We start from the raw sequence: 21,072 nt of genomic DNA, 5'->3' as shown, positions 1-21,072 counted from the left end.
ATGGATAACAGGAGAAGTCCTGGAGGACCAGAGAATGGCTAACGTAGTGCCCATCTTTTAAAAGGGGGGGAAGGAGGAAAGGAGGATCCAGGGAACTATATACCAGTTAGCCTGACTTCAATATCTGGGAAGCTACTAGAGCATAGTATAAAATGTTCAATTTGCAAATACTTGGAGGATGAAGAGGTAATCACTAGCAGTCAAGCATGGATTTACTTAGAACAAATCATGCCAAACCAGCTTGACTTCCTTCTTTGACAAGGTAATTGGTTTGATGGATAGGAGGAATGAGGTGGACTTAATATATCTGGACTTCAGCAAGGCTTTTAACACAGTCCCACATGATATTTTGATAGGTAAGCTGGAGAAATGTGGGCTTGGTGGAACTACCATGAAGTGGATGCATAATTGGTTAAACAACCGCAAACAAAGTGTAATTATTGATGGAATGTCAGATTGGAGGGAGTTCTCAAATAGGGTTCTGCAGGGATCTGTTCTAGGTACGGTGTTTAACAATTTTATTAATGATTTGGATGTAGGAATAGAGAACATACTGATCAAATTTGCAGATGACACAGTGAGGGGGGATCGCCAACACTTTGAAGGATAGAGCTAAAATTTAGTGGGATCTTGATAAACTGGAGAACTGAGCAATAGACAACAAAATGAAATTCAACTAAGAAAAATGTAAAGTGCTGCACTGTTGAGAAGGATATAGGAGTTATGGTGTATCACAACCTCAACATGAGTCAGCAATGTGATGCTGTTGGGGAAAAAAAAATTCAATTTAGGTTACATTAACAGAGGCATAGCATGCAAGTCATGGGAGGTGATAGTACTGCTCTATTCGGTGCTGGTTAGGCCTGAGCTGAAGTATTATGTCCAATTTTGGTCACTGCTGTATGGAAAGGGCGTAGAGAAACTGGAAAGGATCCAGAGGCAAGTGACAAAGATGATGATAGGAATGGAATGCAAGCCATATGAGCAAAAGCTGAAGGGACTGGTTATGCTTAGTTTGGAAAAGAGGAGATTAAGGGGGGGACATGATAGCAGTCTTCAACTACCTGAAAGGCTTCCATCAAAAATATGGAGAAAAGTTGTTCTCTCTTGCCACAGAGGATAAGACAAGAGGCAATGGGTTCAAACTACAACATAGCAGATTTAGATTAAATCTCAGGAAAAAATCTTCCTAACTGTAAGAATAGTAGAACAATGGAGCAAACTGCCTAGAGAGGTTGTGGAAGCTCCTTCACGAGAAGTTTTCAAAAGGAGGCTGTATAGCCAATGGTCTTGGATGGTTCAGACACAAAAAATCCTGCATCTTGGCAGGGGGTTAGACTAGATGACCTTTGCGGTCCCTTCTAACCCTATGATTCTATGAAATGTAATTAATGGCTAGTCAGCATTACACATTTGCTCATCTCCACACATCCTCATGACGGTTAGTAAGTGTGACAAGGGAAAAAGGGACTCTGAGAGGTGGGGGCAGAGTATAGGACAAGTGAGTGACCTTCCCCTAATAACCTTGTGCCTGCAAGCCAGAAAACTGCTTTTTAAGCATTTTGTAGTAATGCTAACTTAAACATTTGGCCAACCAATGTAACTCAGATCTTCAAATATGGTCTTTGTTCCCTGCAACATTAAACAAGTGAAACAACGCTTTGCGTTCATCCAGGAGGGCCTTAATGTGGGTGTGAAGTTCCCCTGGAGTTATCCGGACCGGTGATCTGCTAGGTCACTCCAGTCCTTGACTCTGGGAGCCAGCCTTATTGTGCTCTGTGGTGAGAACCCCCACTCCTGGGCTGTTGACGCACAGCCTCTGGCATGTAAGCTGCTCCTTGGATTGTGCAACCGAATGACACTAGCCAATATCTCCAGTCCCAGACACAAACCTAGGAACCGAGAGCGGGTTTGGGCCCCAGTGAAATTTTTTTTTCGGGGCCCCAGCAAGTGCGGACTGGCTAAACAGGTCCGACGACGGGGGGAGTTGGGCCTGGAATTTTTTCGGGCCCCCCAGCAAGGGCGGACCGGCTAAACAGGGCTGATGAGGGGGCGGGGGAAGCCAGGGATGCCAGGCCCCAGGCCCCCTTCCAGACCGCCGGGCCCCCTTTCGGACTGCCAGGCCCCAGTAATTTGTACCGGCTTTCCCCCCACTTCTCGTCGGCCCTGCTTGCAGTGTCCAGTTATGCCCGCTGGACGCTGCAAGCTTATATGAGTTCATTAATTTAACAAAAAAATTGATATGTACCAGGCTTGTTATCTGAAGGGGAGGCTCTGACACGCTTCAAACCAAATGCACTGCTTCAGGTAGAATAAACAAAAATTTATTAACTACAAAGATAGATTTTAAGTGATTTATAATATATAAATATATCCATGCTTGTCTGAATATTTCCTTCGGACAGTAAGCTTCACAGATTCTGAGCCCAACTGGATTGTTCAGATTATAAATGGAACTGGACATTCCAGGGGCTGTTGTAGCCTCCTGAATCAATGGGTGCACTACACTAAACTGCTGATCAGGCATTGACCACCCACAGCAGCACCCTGAACCCCAGCATCACAATCCTAATACCGGCCCTGTGAGGAGGGGTGGTATAGGGGCAGGAGGGACTGCAGAGCAAGCTCACTCCACAGTGGCAGCTCCTGTCCTGTGGGACTGGGACCAGCTCCCCAGTCTGGGCATTGCGACCTGGTACACAGAGTCACAGCGCCACTGAGGTTTGGCCCAGCTGCCCCTCTGTCATGATGGAGGGGTGGCTGGGCCAAACTTGAGTGAGTGGTGTTGCAACCTGGGGTTATAGTGCTACTTAGGCTTGGTCTGGCCACCAGTGCATCATGACAGAGGGGCAGCCAGGCCAAACCTGAAATGAGGGCTCTGTGCAAGTGTACCCAGTGCACAATTGTTAATCCCGGCCGCCTCCTCGGGTGGTAGGGCTCGGTTGATCAGGCTCGGTCTTCGGTCTCCTCTCCTGGGGTCATGTAGCAATTTTTGTTGTCAGAGAGGGGTCACGGTGCAATGAAGTTTGAGAACCGCTGATCTCGAACAATTTTTGTTATTATGGCAGGTCTTTATAGGAGATTAAAAATTTTGAAAATTAGAAATAATCTAGGCGGAGATGGATTAATGGGTGGAATGAAAGTGAAGCATTCAAAAGTACATGGTGAATGCTGTGTGAGACCCTGCAATGTATCAAATGGTCAATTGACCTATGTGTGGTGTAGTATGTGCATATAGACCACTCATGCTGCCAGTATCAAATTCTAGGGTAGCTCTGCAACATGGACAACCACAAATTGATATTTTACATATGCTATTTGAAGAGAATTAGACATTAAGCAAGGATAATGAAAAATAGCGTCTGTTTCCAGACCGTGTTATATATACGTTGTCTGATACTAATGGATGTCCAGGCCCTTAAAATAATCTATTCAAATATGTAAATAACCTTGTAGTGGAAGAATAGAGTATTATCCCTTCAAAACACAAAACCCTATTGCAAATTTTCTGAAAGATTCAAGCATTCAATCTATTAGAGATCAGCATATTACCTTATAGACAATTATACACTTCTTTCAAGCTTCTTTGTTAATATTCAAACATCCCAAAATTATAAAAAAAACTCTTTTTCTTTCATTTTTGTGTACTGTTTGTGACATTTATTCATTTGACTGACTGTTTTGTAGCTTCAATGTCAGTTTTCCATACTTGTGGTCTCTTCTCTTTCTTTTTTGACAAAACACCAAAGAAATTTCAGTGTCTGGTTTTGTCATTTTAATTAAATAGGACTTTTCTTTTTATTTCTTTAAGGTACTTAGAAAGAGGGAAACTTTTAGTGAAAACTAAGAATTTGTTTAAAAGACTCAAGACCTCTAAGAAATTTTTTTTACACCACATTGCAGTAGCAGATATTTCAAAATGTGCTGTTGCACACGAGCAAGATTGCAAACAGAAAGTGAAGAAATTGTATACTATTGTGAATTGGTTTGCCTTGCTTTCTGACATGTCTTTTTCATCTTACAGCTTCATTGATTTCATCATTTGTTGCTCTTGGTATTTTGTTAAGAGATTTTATTTTGTGCGTATTTTATTTTTATAGGTCAAAGAGAAAATGGGTTTTATCTTGTTTGATAAATAGTTCACACAAGCATACTTTATCTTTCTGAGTTAGGTAACAGATTCTGGATAGTATTTGGTCCCTGTCCCGGCTCGGCTTTTTTTTTTTTTTTTTTTTTGCTCTGCCAGCGGCACCCCTCCCCCCCCATTTTCTTCCCCTCATCTGGTCACCCTAATTTGGTTTGAATATTGTTCTAATTCAGATCTTTGTTTTTAGATACCAAATCCTTTTCTACCTGCTTTCTGTGTTTGCATATTTATCAAAATGGAACAAAATGTATGCTTGATATCCTCCGGTTGTATTACTCAGGTTTTTCTTTACAGTTCTATTTTAGCTCATCCCAGAAAGCTCCCAACTATTATCTATTATCTCCAGTTACATATTTTGTTTAAAAAACAAATAAAAAGAAATCTTTTAAATAAAATAAACAATGGATAAACCCAAGACAAAGAAAATGTGTGTAGAGACATAGCCATGGATTTGTTCTCTCTCTGGCATGTGCTAATCTCCAAAAGTTCCCTCATCTGCAAGAATTGTGGCCACTTATGCAGAAAATAAAATGAACTAATTCTCATGTTTATAAGAGGTGGAGTAGATAATACAGTGTTTGCCACACTGAATCAGAACAATGGTCTATGTAGTCCAGGATCCCATAAGTGACCATGCCCAATACCAAGTGTTTTATAGAAAGGTACAAAAATACCTATAATGGACAGATTTGGAATAATTGCTCATTTGTTATGAAAAATTCATAGGAAATTTCTAGTAACCAGGTGAGAACTAAATTTAAGGGGCTATAAAAGTGGCAGGTGCAAGACTCCTATTACTTATTTGCATTATTGTAGTAAATTTGAGATGCTGCTCCTGACACTTGTCCTGTTTCTGATAAGCTCCCCTTGCATCTACCTGCCCACAGTTACCATTTCAAGGGTTCCAACTCTTTATTGCCCTAGATGGTCCTTCCATGCAGTTTACTGTGAGTGAGAGGCATACTTGTCTGTTGAGGAAATATGGCTTTCTTCAGCCACACACATTCCTCATAAAAATCCTCCATAACCACTAATACCAATTAATTTTAGGGAAGTAGCCAAAGCTACAAAAAGAAGCACACAAATAGTTCAACATCATTATGAAGCACCCAAATGACTTAGAATATTTGTCATTTGTGCTGGATTGGAGTCACGAAGACTATCTTGTGAATAAGATAAAGTTAGGCTGCTATTGTCATAGATCTGTAACCCCATCACTATAAAGAGCAGATTTGTGAGAGAGAGGTTCTTTTTCTTTGTATGTGGGAATAAATCTTTACAGGCAATCGGCATAGATTTAAAAATAAATAAATAGATTAATTTTTTATTTTTCTTAAATTGCATAAGACATCTGAGGCTCCATTAGTAATAACACTGAAGTTTACTTTTATATTATGTAAAATAAACTTGAAGCGGAAGAAAGTGAAAGAGGGACTTCACAGTCTGCTCTTTGTAATATATATTTCAGATAATAAAATTTCATGTCTTCTCTAAGTTTTTTTGTATAGATTCCAATGAGTTTATAGAGCATCTAGATGAACTAATCCCTTTTGAATTTCAGATGGCATCTGAGCTGGTAACAGAAGGTGCAAGGGATTAATATCTCGCTGCAAAACAACAGTTTGAGCAGGTGGTACTTGATGCTATTACACATATAGGTCACTTGGGAGAGTACTTAGTCACTGAACTGAATATTAATTAGGACCGCTTTCTTAGCCAATTTTTTTTAAATGAAACATTTCTTAGAAAAAAAAAAAAGATCAAACCCCAAGAGATTTATCTTAATTGAAGAAGAGTAGTTGCAGTTTATTAGAAAGAAAACTTGCTACAGTCACACTAAATTTTAGGGATGGATTATTTGTGGAATAAATTCTGGCCTAACCTTCGAATGTGATCCTTCTCTGAAGCCAGCTCTTGATTTAAGATTGAAAAAGTATAGATAACCTGATCTCCGCCCATACTTCCTCTTTCCAACAAATCAGCTACCTTTCTGAAGTAGTTCTCTGGACTTCACAATATCTCTGCTGGAATCTGTGCCAGCAGGCTGCTTGCTGTCTTCCAATCTCATGTTCCAGAGCTTCACTGTGGATAGGGACAAGGTATGCATACCTCTGAAGTCCATGGCCTAGGAAGCCTTGGAAGAAATATTTGATTACAGCAGTCAGCCAGAGTATAAGACTGTTTGGTCAGCAGCACTGTTTGCCTTAAACACGTCTCTGCTTTTTTCTCCTGCATTGACTTTCTATTTAGTAGGATCCAATTCAAGGTCTCTGTCATGCTATTTAAAGGCTTTCCTAGGAATGGCTCAAGTTACCTAAGAAAGGTCTCTGCAACACTAACCTTCTAAGATAGCTACATTTGATTAGAAAACTGAAACTGTGGGCCAAAAATGGGAGGCTTGTGAGTGCAGGAAATAAAATTTCCATAGAAGCTGGATCTAGAACTAACTACTAAAGGAGATTAGTGACTACTAACCTCAGTATGTTGGGTTCTAAATACAAGCCTCATCTTTGTGACTTATCTTTCCCACAATAGCTTTTATACACATAGACACACACTAATCTAGAAACTATTCAAGAATTTACTCTTATACCTGGATAAATGTTTGAGAGGCTCTGATACTATGGTAATGAGACATTAATATTATTCTTTATGGCCATTCACACCAGTTCCATGAAAATTTATTAAATCCTTCCAAATTCTGAAGCGTAGCAAAGCAACCCACAACCCTTCCCCCTTTGAGACTGTTAACTCTGTCTTTTTGACTCTTCCATTAGATTGTTTGAATATGGCACAATATTTCAACTTTGCTTCTCTCTTCCAATAATTCAATTGCATCTTGATTTTTATAATGAAATCTAAATTAACCCTTACTTGAAACCTCTTTCAAGAAAGTCCAATGTTTAATTATAAAAATAAAATCCACTTAAAACCAAAAGATTTATTACTTCTAAATTTGCATATGGCTATTCTTGTATAGCTGTTGAATCTTTTTGATGCCTTGTTTAGCTACCGATGATGACATATTGTAGCTATACTGCAGTTTTGACCTCTTTCCAATTTGGAGTCAATCCAAAACTTTCTATTACATTATCACTACTACTGTATGAGTAAGTGTGCAAATATATAATGAAATGGACCACAGTAAATCTCTGATGCAGCTGTTCTCAAGCTTTTCAGAGGCTGAATATAGTAGATGATTAAAAGCTATTGATGAAATTGAGGACTTGCAAAATCACATAAATGTAGAGCTGGAAGGGACTGTAGCCCTTTTATTTATTTAGAATAGATTTGGTGATGTTATCTTATACCACCATGGCGTCAGCTCTGGTTTCTAAAGTTTTGAGCTCAAAAGAGTGAAAGTCACCTCTGCTGTTTCTCTCAGATTTAGAGACTCTAGGTAGGAACACACAAAGACCAAGAATAGTGACCATACATCCAACCACAAAGTCAAAGTCTAGTCTGCACTACAAATTTTATTAGAATAACAAGGAAGGTTTATGATTACCCAAGCATATATAAATCCCACGAATACTCAAGCACAATATGTCTTTAAATGATGAATTTGGGTCACTTAGCCTACTAGTTACTTAACCCTTTCTGGTTTAATGTCACAGCTTACTTTGCTCCAAAGGGCCAATTTTTTCTGTGCCGCCATCATGGACTTTCTCACTTGATGATATTTTTGGCATAGACAATAAGCCTTAACAGCTTCCCAATATTGCTGTTTATTTGAGATTGGCCTTGGTTTAGATTATTTTCAATCCCTAAATGACCTTGGTGTATCTTTTTTGAACAAATTTTTCTGTAACAGGTTAGTAATCTCTGACCCGGTACCTTGAAACAAAATCACATCTACTACTGGGAGATCCATCTTAAATGGATAATAGAGGCTGAGAATATACTTTCCCAGTCACATTATGCTAATAGTCTGAGGGTCTCCTGAGCAGTAGCTCTGGCAATCAGTCCACACTTCATCGAAGATGGATGAATCATTTTAATTAGATTGACAAGTACAATATCCAGCTCTGGATTTTGTTCCACTTCACTTTTGTCAAATGCTCTAGAGTGTGTGTCTCCAACCACCATATCTCTCCCAGATTTGTAACCAATTGGCAAAACGTATGTGTGTAGATGTATTCTCCGGAAGGGGATGGTGGCTGCAGGGAGGTGTTGCTAGGCCCTTTTTGGCAATAGCAATCAGTGGGTTCTGATCAGTTTTAGCTAACACATGCCTCCTGTAAATAAAAACATGGACATTTTTGCAGCTGTCGACTAAAGCAAAAGTCACCTTCTTCATTTAAGCATACTGACACTCAGGTTTTGTTAATGCATTGATGCATAAGCCACTGGTCTCCAATTTTTACCCTACTGTTATAAAAGTACTGTGCCTTCCTTGGAGGTATGTATGGCTTTTGTGCTTATTGTCACAGTATCTCAAGACTCGGGCATCTTTAACTAATTCCTTCAGTTTCTCAAATGCTTTATTAAGATTTGCATCCATGTTTGTTGGATATCTTTGAACACTAGTTGTCTCAGGTTGCTAGGTCAGGCAACTAGATTAGGCACAAATTTGCCCACATAGTTCACCATTCCAATACAAGGCAGGGGCACAAATGTTTATGTTTTTGCATGTGTGTTGGAGATGGTCTCAGCTTTACTGTGATCTACCAGTACACCTGGCTGTGTTACATTATCTTCCTGGAATGTTATTTCTGTTGCACAGAATTGATATTTTTGTTTGTTTAGTTTTAGCCCAATAGCTCTGCTTCTTTTCAGAACTGCTTGGAGCCTCCGGTCATTTTCTTCTACTGTTTTTCCTCAGATCAAAACTTCATCTATATAAACCTTAGTATCTTCAACAGAATTGAAAATTTGTATTTTCCAGAGAGTACAAAATGAAGGGGACACAGGGGGCTGAACAGCACTTCCCTGTAATTGAAATTCTCAGCTGCTCTGGGATGTGCCGGGTCTGGGCACCAAGCTGGAACTATCTGTTCTGTGCACTCAGTGCCTACCCACTGACCCACAGACAATATGGAGGAGGAAGCCATTTGAATCAAGTGCAGATGGAACAAGAGTTAGGAGATTAGGAATGGAGGCTGGCAGAGGTGGGGAGAAGAGGGAAACCGGGACTGCAGCTTTGAGTGTAGGGGAGACTTGGAGAGACTGAGACAAAGAGCTGGTGCCAGGGGGTCACTAATGGTAACAAGGAACATGGGCTTGTGGGTGATTGGAGGCAGAGGTGTGATGAAAGCCGAGAAAGACAAATCAGACAAGAAGGTGGGAGAGAGAAGACTGGGATGGGGAGCCTGAAGGGAAAAACTAGGACTTATTGGATGAAGAAACTGAGACTGGGATGAGAAGCCTGAGGAGTGCAGACTACAACTGGGTAGGTGAGGAGAATGGGCATAGGAAGGGGACAATAAATGCTATGCATATCCCTATAAATATAGACTCTTAGGCTGACTTCTAAAGCAAGAAGAGGCTTGAGAATGAAAATGCTAACATAGAAATCATAAAAATGTATTCTCCTCCTTGGCGTTCATCTAGCTATTGTCTCAGGAGGAGTGAGTGCTAGCCACTTAGAAAAATAGATAATTAGCTTAGGATGACTGCCAAGACCTAATAGTTCTTCTAAAATATGCAGAGCTTCATAGGTAATGAATTGTTTTTCATAATTCTAAGCATTGACATGCATGTTTCATGAATCAGAACTAGCATTACATTGATTAAAGCCACTAAATCTTACAATCAACAGGGTCAAAATAATTTTTTAAGAGGAAAACAGCTTCCCTAGAGATTGGGATTTTTTTTAGCATATTATAGATTTATTGAATAATATATTAAAAATACATGTTGGAGAAACAAACTTTAATTATAAAGGAAGTAGACTTTATTTCAAGAACTAGACTCAGTAAACAGTATAAGTTAATATCTCTGTAACAGATTTTACTAGACAATTGTTGTGCAAAGTCAAATGTGCTTCATTCTGTAACCAGTGACTAAATCATCCCTTGTAAGTTATATATCTGATCAAATAAATTATTAAAAATCAAGGAGGGGCATTTAAAAAAAATTACAACAGACATTCCCAAACTTGTGATTTGCTGAGAACCTCTTCTGAATTTGACCACTTCCTTCAGTTTCACTGTGGTTAAAAGAGGTAAATCCTACATCATGTACAGTACAAATACACTTCTTTGTGTAAAATGAACATATCTCTGTACAGAATGTGTTTATAAAATTGGCCAGACAGGTGATATGGAAGAGTTGAGTTGCTCAGAGTTCACTACTGCTGCCTAGTTGCAAGTTCTTGATGCTGCTGTTGCCACTGCTTAATAGAAAATGGTATTTGTCAGGTTTAAACTAATTCCTGATGTTGCAGGACAGTACCAATTGCACCTATCTGCACTAGTAGGGACCCTGTATCTTGCAATGGTTAGAGCACCGGGAGTCCTGAGTTCAGTTCCCTGCTCCAGTCAGACTTCTTGTGTTACCTTGAGCAAGTTACTTAGCTTTTCTGTGCCTCAATTCCCAATCTGTAAAATAGAGATTACCCTACATCAGAGCCGTGGTCTGAGGATATATACAGCAAAGGTTGTGAAGCACTCAGATAATATTGTGATGAGGCCCATATAAGTACCTTAGATAGGAAATACACACTTGGGAAGGCTTGCAGTATTTGTGTCACTGCAGTAATGGGAGGAGATGCTTTGTTTTGGCTGGGACTCCATAGCAGTCTTGCAGGTTGAGTGTACTCAAGGATGAACTGAATTGGAACATTGTGTTCATGTATCCATTGAGGGTCCCTGTGGATGGATTTTCTGCTGTCAGGGGTAACCCAAGGACCACTTGAAGTATTCTTTCAGTTTTTGAATGTAATGTTACAAATGTTACAAAAAGAGTCACTTATAAAGTTTGCGGACCATACCAAGCAGGGAGGGGTTGCAAGTGCTTTGGAGCATAGGATTAAAATTCAAAATGATCAGGACAAACTGGAGAAATGGTCTGAAATAAATAGGATGAAATTCAATAAGGACAAATGCAAAGTACTCCACTTAGGGGGGGACAGACAATTGCACAAATACAGGATGGGAAATGACTGCCTAGGAAGGAGTACTGTGGAAAGGGATCGGGAGAGGGGGGGTTATAGTGGATCACAAGCTAAATATGAGTCAACAGTGTAACGCTGTCGCAAAAAACACAAACATCATTCTGGGATGTATTAGCAGGAGTGTTGTAAGCAAGACACGAGAAGTAATTCTTCCCCTCTGCTCTGCGCTGATTAGGCCTCAACTGGAGTATTGTGTCCAGTTCTGGGTGCCATATTTCAGGAAGGATATGGACAAATTGGAGAAAGTCCAGAGAAGAGCAACACAAATGATTAAAGGTCTAGGAGGGAAGATTGGAAAAATTGGCTTTTTTTAGTCTGGAAAAGAGAAGATTGAGGGGGAACATGATAACAGTTTTCAAGTATGTGAAAGGTTGTTACAAGGAGGAGGGAGAAAAATTGTTTTTCTTAACCTCTGAGGATAGGACAAGAAGCAATGGGCTTACATTGATGCAGGGGTCAGCAACCTTTGGCACGCGGCTCGCCAGGGTAAGCACCCTGGCGGGCCGGGACAGTTTATTTACCTGCTGACGCGGCAGGTTCGGCCGATCGCGGCCCCCACTGGCCACGGTTAGCCGTCCCGGGCCAATGGGGGCGGCGACAAGCCACGGCCGGCACATCCCTCGGCCTGCACCCCCATTGGCCCAGGATGGCGAACCGCGGCGAGTGGGGGCCGCGATCGGCCGAACCTGCCGCGTCATCAGGTAAATAAAACTGGCCCGGCCCGCCAGGGTGCTTACCCTGGCGAGTTGTGTGCCAAACGTTGCTGACCCCTGCATTGAAGCAAGGGAAATTTATGTTGGACGTTGGGAAAAACTTCCTAATTGTCAGGGTGGTTAAGCACTGGAATAAATTGCCTAGGGAGGTTGTGGAATCTCCATCATTGGAGATTTTTAAGAGCAGGTTAGACAAACACCTGTCAGGAATGGTCTAGATAATACTTAATCCTGCCATGAGGCAGGGACTTGACTAGATGACCTCTCACGGTCTCTTCCAGTCCTATGATTCTATGATTTCTATGAAATATCCTAGTGCCAACACAGAAAAGAAGACATTTATTTTTTTCTGATATGTGGAAGTGAGCTTTCTTTTGTTTGGTCCAAACTTTATCAAATGTCTCACCCTACAGTAGGGGAATAATGTGTAATCTTCTACCAGTGTGAATGGCCATCATGTAGTTTCTATGCAACCCTTTACTTTGAACTATGTCAAAGAGTGGCTCTGCCTGGAGGGCCTCTTGCAGCAGGCTATGGCACAACCGGTGCACCTGCCTCAGTTTCCCCTCTCATATAACACAAGGATTCTATGCCAGGCTTTCTTGCTTCAATAATACCCCTTTTGGCCTAGTTTATTACAAAACATTGTGTGAACAGTCCAAAACAGAAGTCCCAAACAGTCCATTTATCGCTCCACTGTATATAGTCCTTAATATCCCATGACATGATGCCCCAAATACCATACATTGGTATCTTGTGCCACACATAAGCTCCTCATTGTTCCTCTTCTGCCCTTCTGCCAGGACAGCTGGAGTGCAACCCTCTTTTTCCCAACAAGAACCCCCAGAGCCTCTCCAATGGGGAGATCATCCTTGTCACAGGAGCATTCCTCACTCCCCCTGGCCCTCTGACTGTTCTCCACAGCTGTCTGGTGTGGAGAGGTCAGTGAGTGAGACTCTCTTGACTTCAGCTGCTGCTTCTCCTCCTACCATCAGCCCTCCTGCCCTGGCTCTCTGGCTTGAGGAGGTCAGCTAAGGATCCCTCTTGCAGCTCTCCTTGCTTTCAGCCTTTCTCCAGGAAATACCTTCTGGCTCTGGCAGCTCTAATCTTCTGCCAATCTCATTCCCCCAGGCAGTCCTATCTCATCAGATTGGTTTCTGTCTGTCCGTCTGTCTGTCTGTCTCTCTCTCTCTGATTCTCTGATCCTTTATAGCCCCAAGTGCGGTGCTGTTCTGGCAGCAAGGCCGATGCAACCACTAGGCGAACTAGGCGGCTGCCTAGTGGTTGAGGGCGCCTAAAAGCCCGCTCAGGGGAGTAGGTGGAGTGGAGGTGAGCTGGGGCGGGGGAAGAACTGCCCGCAGTAAGAGGGGGTGGGACGCACAGGGGAACCGCTCCCCGCCCCAGATCACCTCCACTCTGCCTCCTCCGCTGAGCACACAGACCCCACTCTAATTCTCCTCCAATCGGCGCCACAAGCCTGGGAGGGGAGGGGAGAGGAGGGGAGGAGAATTAGAGCGGTGCCGGCATGCTCAGTGGAGGAGGCAGAGCAGAAGTGAGCTGGGGCGGGCTCCCTGGGTGGGGTTAGCTTCCGCGGGGTTGGGGGGTCTCCCTGGGCGGGTGGGGTTAGCTGCCGTGGAGGGGGGCTCCCCGGGTGGGGTTAGCTGCAGAGGGGGGGTAACTGCTGTAGCGGGGAGGCTCCCCAGGTGGCGGGTGGGGTTAGCTGCTGCGGGGGGGGCGGGGTTAGCTGGGTGGGAGGGTGGGCGTGGTTAGCTGCCGCAGGGGGGCGGGGTGGGAGGGTGGTGCAAGGTGGAAGTTTCGCCTAGGGCACGAAACTTCCTTGCACTGGCCCTGTCTAGCAGATAGGCTATGGACCAACTTCATTTAAAGGGGCCAGCCACCCTGTGACAGGCCAGTAGTTTTTTTTCCATTATTAATTGCCCCCCATGTCCTCCACTTACCTGATGCACAAGCTGTTCCTACACTGTGATACTTGTAGTGACTGAAATTGCTAGTCTCCTTCTCAGTCTGTAAAGTTGCTCTGAGCTTTCTTCTCCGATAGGATGCCTTTGAAGTTATTCCCAGTTTGAAGTGAGAGACTCAGTTTAGCCTTGGACCTAGTCCCTGATGGTGATGTGCTCTAGTACCTACTGAGCTGACTCCTCAAGTTCATATTTTCAGCCTTTGTAAACCAGGCAGAAGCAGTCTAGTTTTGCTGTTGAGAAGACTGAATTGCTGATATAAAAGGTTGCTCGAACCTGTGTGTTATTTGGCAAGATTCTCTGCCCACTGAATCAAAGAGTTAGACTTTAATATTAGTAGAAGTACTTATGGGGAGAGTGGAAATTAACTTTTTCATGTTTTATTATGCTTAGCTCTTCTGTACAATAGCTCAGAATAGCATGAACATGGTGGGGGGGAAGAAAGCAGCAGTATATGAATTGCTAGAACTAGGGAAGAGCACTTGAGCAGCACAGAGGTGGGGAACTTTATGCCTATTTAATAACAGAATATATCCATTAGTACATAAGGAATAGGAAAACACCTTATATTCTGCTTTTTCTCTAAGTAATGTCTTCGGACGACTAGATTTGACACAGCCATAAGGCATGCCAATCCCCATATCCTGTGAATCTGACTGATATTAAGGACCTGAAGCTGGGCAAGAAAACAGAAAATCAAAAAGAGTTAACTGCATTTAGTACAATGGCTAAATTGCTGACACTACGTAAAAATGTGGAACACATTACTTGCGCCTTTAGAATGTGGTGTAGTTCATTGCTGCTGTGAATCTCGGGTTCCCAGGTAAGTGAGAAAAATTCACCTGTACATACTGTGGATATTACTATTCTTTTGCCCAGCTCTACCTCAAACCTACTGCTGCCCTCTGTTTTTAGCTCTACAATTCTCTATTTGATTTCAGGATCTCTTCTGAAAGTGTTAGGATTTGGGGTCTTACTTTGCCAACTCCAGATCTAACCACTAGATGGAGCCATTTCATTTTGCTTAATACCATCTGGCAAACTAGATTGCAGCACCTGAATGAAATAACCATTCAGTCACACACACAAAAAAGCTTTTATTAAATAATTATACTACCATTAATATGTAATCTAAAATATATCAGAAGTTAGGGGAGTAAGTTTAGAGTAGAAAAATACCTGCATGTTTACAATGTGCTTGTATTAATAAATAAGGGAGGACAAAGTGTAATTTGTTTTCTATAACCTGTTAGTCCAGTTATTTTATTTAAATACCTAGATTTAAAAAAAAAGAATTAATGAAGTTATCACAAATTCCAGGTTGCATCAGGGTTACATGCAGAAATATTATGCACACTGTATCTGAGCATCAGTAGATCATTTCTCTGCAGTCTGACCATTGTTTTCCTGAGTCTAATGCTTGTGTGGCCTATAGCACAACGTTCTTATGTGAGATGAAAGTAGTAGCAATTCTTAAAAAGTCATGCTTCAAGTACTCTGTCAAAGAGAAATGTCTGAAATCTCTGTATGTAATTTGAGGGGACATTTCTTGTGTTCAGAAGTCAATTTAGCCCAGAGGTAGTGGACTTGATTCTACATTGCCTTTTACCTTGCATAGCTGTGACAGCCATCTTTGTGTGGCCAAAACAGGACTGAACTGGAGGAACTCCAGAGCTTGAAAGCACAAGTCTCTCGGCAATTTGAGCTAAAGAACTAGACTCTGTAGATGCGGGTTTTAACAGACTTTTATCCTGTGTGTATCTGATACAGACAGTACCACATAATGAATACTGACTGACCAGTGAGTTACGTAGTAACTTATACTTGTGCAAGGTGGGAATAAAATGCTACATTTCTCTGTTTTGTCCATGTATAAATGACTTAGCAAGGTGGCAGACCTTTTCTAGGGCTTAACTTTTTTGTAGATTAAAATAATGTGACGTAACAATCCCCAGAGAACTCCTGTTCTCTGTCCATTTTTATTTTCTTTTGTTTTTCTGTTTTCCTTTTCTCCTTTTTTTTCATTGTCTCCTTTCATTTACTTTTACTGTGTTGGTTTTCCTTTTCTTTTATTTCCTCTGTTTTTCCTCTCTGATCGGTATGCCTCTATTTTTTAGGGTCATACTATTCTAGTCAGTTTCATTCTGCTGTTGTTTCCTTGTATAAAACCACTTGGTACTTGAGCAATGTGCTACTTCCGCTGTACTGCAAATGACACTGCATAACAGCATGCTGCTTCTTGACTCACTCACTCTCTCTCTTTTACCCTCCCTCCCCCCACTATACATGGGGTTCAATAATCACAGTAGTGCACTTAGTGAGCATTGTGGAACCATCACACATCACTTCAATAGCACTTTCTATCTAAGCAATAGCAATGTTCTATTTTTGTCTGTTGGGAATATAGAGAAAACTAAAAGGGAAAAATAAGGACAGTGAATTTCAGCCGAGAATATTGCCAGAATGTGTGAAGTGTGGGGTGAAATCAGATGGAATAAAGCAATATAGGAGAAGAACACAGAGGGGAAATAGAAAGTGTTCAAAGATAGATTAAAGGCTGCCCGCAGGTTATGCGTGTCATATAGCAATAAATACAGTATGAGTGGAAGGAAAAAAGGCCAAGGTGGATGAACAAGTACATACAAAATGCAATCACGGATAAGAAAAAGGAATGTGAGAGTTATAAAACATGAGGTACAGGGTAGGGCTGGGAAGAATACAGAATGAAGTTGAGAGAGTGTAAAAATTTGATAAGAAAAGCAAAGGTGGAGGATGTCTTAACCTCTCGAGCAATCTTCTTTTCAAGTGCAAAGGGAGCAGCATGCAGTCAGTGAAGGATCTCTGAGCTGGTGAGAGTAATTTATTGATGGAAGATTTAGACATTACTAAACTACTTTAATTCTTTGCCCTCATATTCAAACAGGAGAATGGAGAGGACAGATGCGAGAAATGGCCATAAAAGTGTCAGGGGAGAAGAAAGAAATAGTAAAAAGAAATAGGATTGTTCCAGAGCACGTGATGGAGAAATTAAAATGTATGAAGACTGACACAACTTGAGGACCATAAGGGACTCATTTGAGAATCCAAAAGGAAATTGAAAAAGGATTAGGGGAACTATTAGCAGATATTTAAAATCACTTCAGAAACTGGGGAAACTCCAAAGGAGTGTAAGCAGAGTTTGCACAGGGCTGTCATTAGCCTTCCTTTAAGAAGGGCTGTAAGGAACGTTAGGAAAAAAAGGAGACATGGAAGCTTGTGTTGAAAAGTACTGGAGTGAAAGAGGAAAACACCCAGAAAATTCTAACTTAAATGTAAGAATAATTATAAATAATCTTATCATCGGATGTCATGCATAACAAATCTGTTAGGCTGTAAACAACTTCTATATTTTTAATACAGAAAAATGTAAAGTTACCTATATGTATGCTTTCTGGGTGGGGCTGTCATTTGCTATATATTGACTCCGAAGCACATCAGAACCCCAAACTGGTTGAGACCTGCAGGCCACTGCACAACATCCATGATAATTTATTCAAATGCCTGAGGCTTCAGTCATTCCTCAGGCTTGGTCTACACTTTCAAATTAGATTGACCTAGCTACGTTGCCCAGAGCTGTGAAAAATTGCATGCCCTGAGTGTGATAGTTAGGTTGATCTAACCTCCAGTGTAGACATGACTAGATCCATAGAAGATTTCTGTGGACCTAGCTATTACTTCTAAGAGATGTGGATTAACCACATCTATGGAAAATCTGCTTCTGTTGATGTAGGAAGAGTCTATGCTACGGCGCTACAGCAGCACTGCTGCAGTGCCGCAGCTGTGCCTCTGTAGCCCCTGTAGTGTAAACATGGCCTTTGTGGGCAGTGAGGAAGGAAAGTTACAGAAATACAGGGGAAAATATCAAAACCTTCTGGATATTCCTGATTGGCTTCTGGAGACTCCTCTGAAATACATAGGGTATGTTTCCACTTCAAAGAAAAACCCACGGCACTGAGTCTCAGAGCCGGAGTCAATTGACTCAGCCTCACTAGGCTGAGGCTGTGTAGCAGTGTAGATGTTCCTGCGCTGAAATCTGGTGAGGGGGAGGGTCTTGGAGCCCAGGCTCCAGCCCCATAGCCCCAGTCTAGCGAGCCTGAGTCAATTGACCTGACTCTGAGACTTGGCACCATGGGTCTTTCTTTACAGTGTAGATGTATCCATAGACTCTCAAAAAGGTAAGAGTGAGTGTCTCCATGGCCTGATGGTATTCACAGATGGGTACTAAGTGGTTTGCACATGTGGATGTAAAGGGACATGGACTTTCGGGGTGTAGACAACCTTTTTATTTGTGGAGGCTAGAGTTAAAAAATAAATTAGCTGTTGAATATAATTTTTGAAACGAATTGTTGTAGCAGGGACAGCCCCGTATAACTCGCTCTGTTTTCTTCAGCCTAGGATGGGTATAGTGCTCTGATCATCTTGGCTGCTTGAAGTCCCTCTCTTTTCCCTCAGGGTGTCAGCTGGTTCTTGACAGCAGGGGTCAGGTTGAAGGCCACCCTACAGCAGGCTATGGCTCCCCAATAGAGATTTCAAAAGGTCTCTTACCTCTGAGTTGGCGCCTGGGGTTCGAAGGGGGATGGTCTGTAGTGGTCACTGCCTCAGCTGGGTGTAGCCATCTGAGTCACACGTCACCAAATATTGTGGAAGAAACTAACTCCACTCTCAAGTTGGAAGCAACAAAATCAGAGACAGCTTTATTCAGGACATGCAATTGCAAGGGAAGAACACAACTGACAGATAGCATCTCTGCCTCAGTTTCTTCAAAGTACAAGCAGTATGACACAAGCATTTATACATTTTAATGGCATGTATTAATTTAAAACATCTGCAGTTTGTTTATGTTATGCCCTGCCCATTCCTGTATTTTCTCACTTCTGCTCTCAAAACATTGCTATCTCAAGGCTGGGTCATGCTGACTCTACTCTGCTGTCTCTTACTCGCTTCTGATGTGAGCCCTTATTCTACAGGTCTCGTGACATTAGGCTAAGACTTAGCATGACAGTTGCTCTGTTTCTTATAACTAAGAGGCTATATTTAAATCCTTTAACCCTGTTTCCACACCCTAGCTGTGAAATGGCTCCACAAGTAGGGTGTCCTCTTGTGAAGGGGAAATCCATGTGCTGGGTGAGGCTCACCTGTCCGAGCTTCTGCTTTCTGCAATCAAGCTGGCTGTTTCCTTTTTCATCTCACAGAGGCTACTGATCCTCTTTCTCTGTGCACTAGGACTTTTTGATATCCTCAGTCTAGGGCAGGGGTCGGCAACGTTTGGCACGCGGCTCGCTCGCGCCACTTCTCGCCGCCCCCATTGGCCCGGGACGGCGAACCGCGGCCAGTGGGGGCTGCGATCGGCCGAACCTGCTGCGTCAGCAGGTAAATAAAACTGGCCCGGCCCGCCAGGGTGCTTACCCTGGCGAGCCGCGTGCCAAACGTTGCCAACCCCTGGTCTAGGGAGACCTGGGATAGTTCCAGATGGTTGCCACTCCTCTGGGGCTGACTCCAATTGGCCCTTTTCTTTACCCTTTTCCCTCGCCGTTCCTCCCCCCCTCCAACCCTGGCATGAGTTCCATGTGCTCTTTTCACAAAAGAGGGGAAGGCCAGACATCAAGGAGCCCGTGATTCTTGGCCTGTCCTCTTTTTAGACTCTGACCAGGGTCTCATCATGCATGGGGGTCAAAAGGCCTCCCACTGCCATCTTGCTAGTAGTTTTTTCCTTGTCAGTCTCTCTGGGTAAGAGAAACCCAGGGTATTATGTAAGTAAAATATAAAAGCAAGATTAAAGCGATTCTTCTCCAGTGTAATCAACAGATCAGATGTAGGTTGTTCCCTTTCTCGTGCTTCTTAATTCTGAAATCTTATGCCTGAGCTTCCAAAAAAAGAGTTTTTCCAAGAAAATGTGAATAGGGACAGGTGAACCCAGTTAATTTAATTCAGCAAAGGAATTTTACAGGTATATTTTCTCTGAAGTCATTTATTTTTACACTGTCCAGTATTCAATCAAGATTTGAATGGAGAAGCTTCAAAATTCTTTAGAACTTGAAACCCACATAACTTCAAATGTCTTTAACTTGTATTTGTTACGTGCTTCAGATGTATAGTTGTGATTTCAACCATGATTGACTGATTACTCAGTTTCATCTCTTGTGAGCCAGCTGTCAGCTAACAGAAAGATCAGTTCCGAAATTTCTCTGAATGTCAGCTGTTTTCTGAAGAGGTGAAGTTGATAAAAATGATGTTGGTACCAGCAACCAATGAACATAGTTTATGCTCCAGATTGAATTAAAATCTAACTTCGATTTGAAATGGGACAATCACAGCTCTACTGATGTATGATTTTTACATGTAGACAAGGACAAAAACTGGTTAATTACAGCTTATCAATGTTGCAGAATAATTCATTTTCAAGAAACTCAGGGCAAGATAATTGATGGGAACTTTTTCAGATTGGTAAGTCATTCTTTTCATTTGTGCTCAAAAAAAGTAATGTTCCAATGAGTAGTTTTGTACCATGACTAAACTTGTCCACGTTTAATAGTGACATAATGAGCCTCTGTCCCAAAGTTTCTTTACTTTATTAATGCAATCCTAGCTTCTGGAGGGACCAAACCCCCAAACTTCCAGTCAGCTATGCCCATGAGGTAAGTGGGGAAGGAACTACTTAGGGCTTTGCATGTTACTTCACATAAGGTCCCACAAAACCAAAATTCAGCCCTAAATGATGGACGTTGCCTGCGAATCAATGAACTGATGCTTTTACTAGATAGTAATAAAAGTAAACTAAAGTTAAAACCTTATCTGTACTAATACTTTTTCACAAGTGATGAAGGTAATGGATTTGTTCACATTCTGGGTAAATGTTTTTCTGTACTCCAAAACCACTACATAGTTTGACATTGTCTGACATGATAGGAAATTTCTAATCAATCAAGGCCCTAATCAATCAAGCAGTAATAGGGATATTGTGGGTCATAACTGTTGTGTATTGTCAGATATATATGGAGAAGCTAGCTCAAAACCTGCTTAAATGATGATGTGATCACCAACCTTAAGAAAGAAAAACTAACTAACTATAACTTAACT

The 21,072-nt window shown here is 41.8% G+C and overlaps 1 protein-coding gene across 26 annotated transcripts in view; it reads left to right on the top strand.

The window, feature by feature from the left end:
* ROBO2 (roundabout guidance receptor 2) overlaps positions 1–21,072 on the top strand; it is a 1,484,585-nt gene that overhangs the window by 63,973 nt on the left and 1,399,540 nt on the right. The gene's annotated exons all lie outside the window — the stretch shown is intronic.

This window comes from Chrysemys picta, chromosome 1 (genome assembly GCF_011386835.1).
Source record: "Chrysemys picta bellii isolate R12L10 chromosome 1, ASM1138683v2, whole genome shotgun sequence".
Lineage (NCBI taxonomy): Eukaryota > Metazoa > Chordata > Testudines > Emydidae > Chrysemys > Chrysemys picta.
This window is presented reverse-complemented; position numbering and strand designations above follow the sequence as displayed.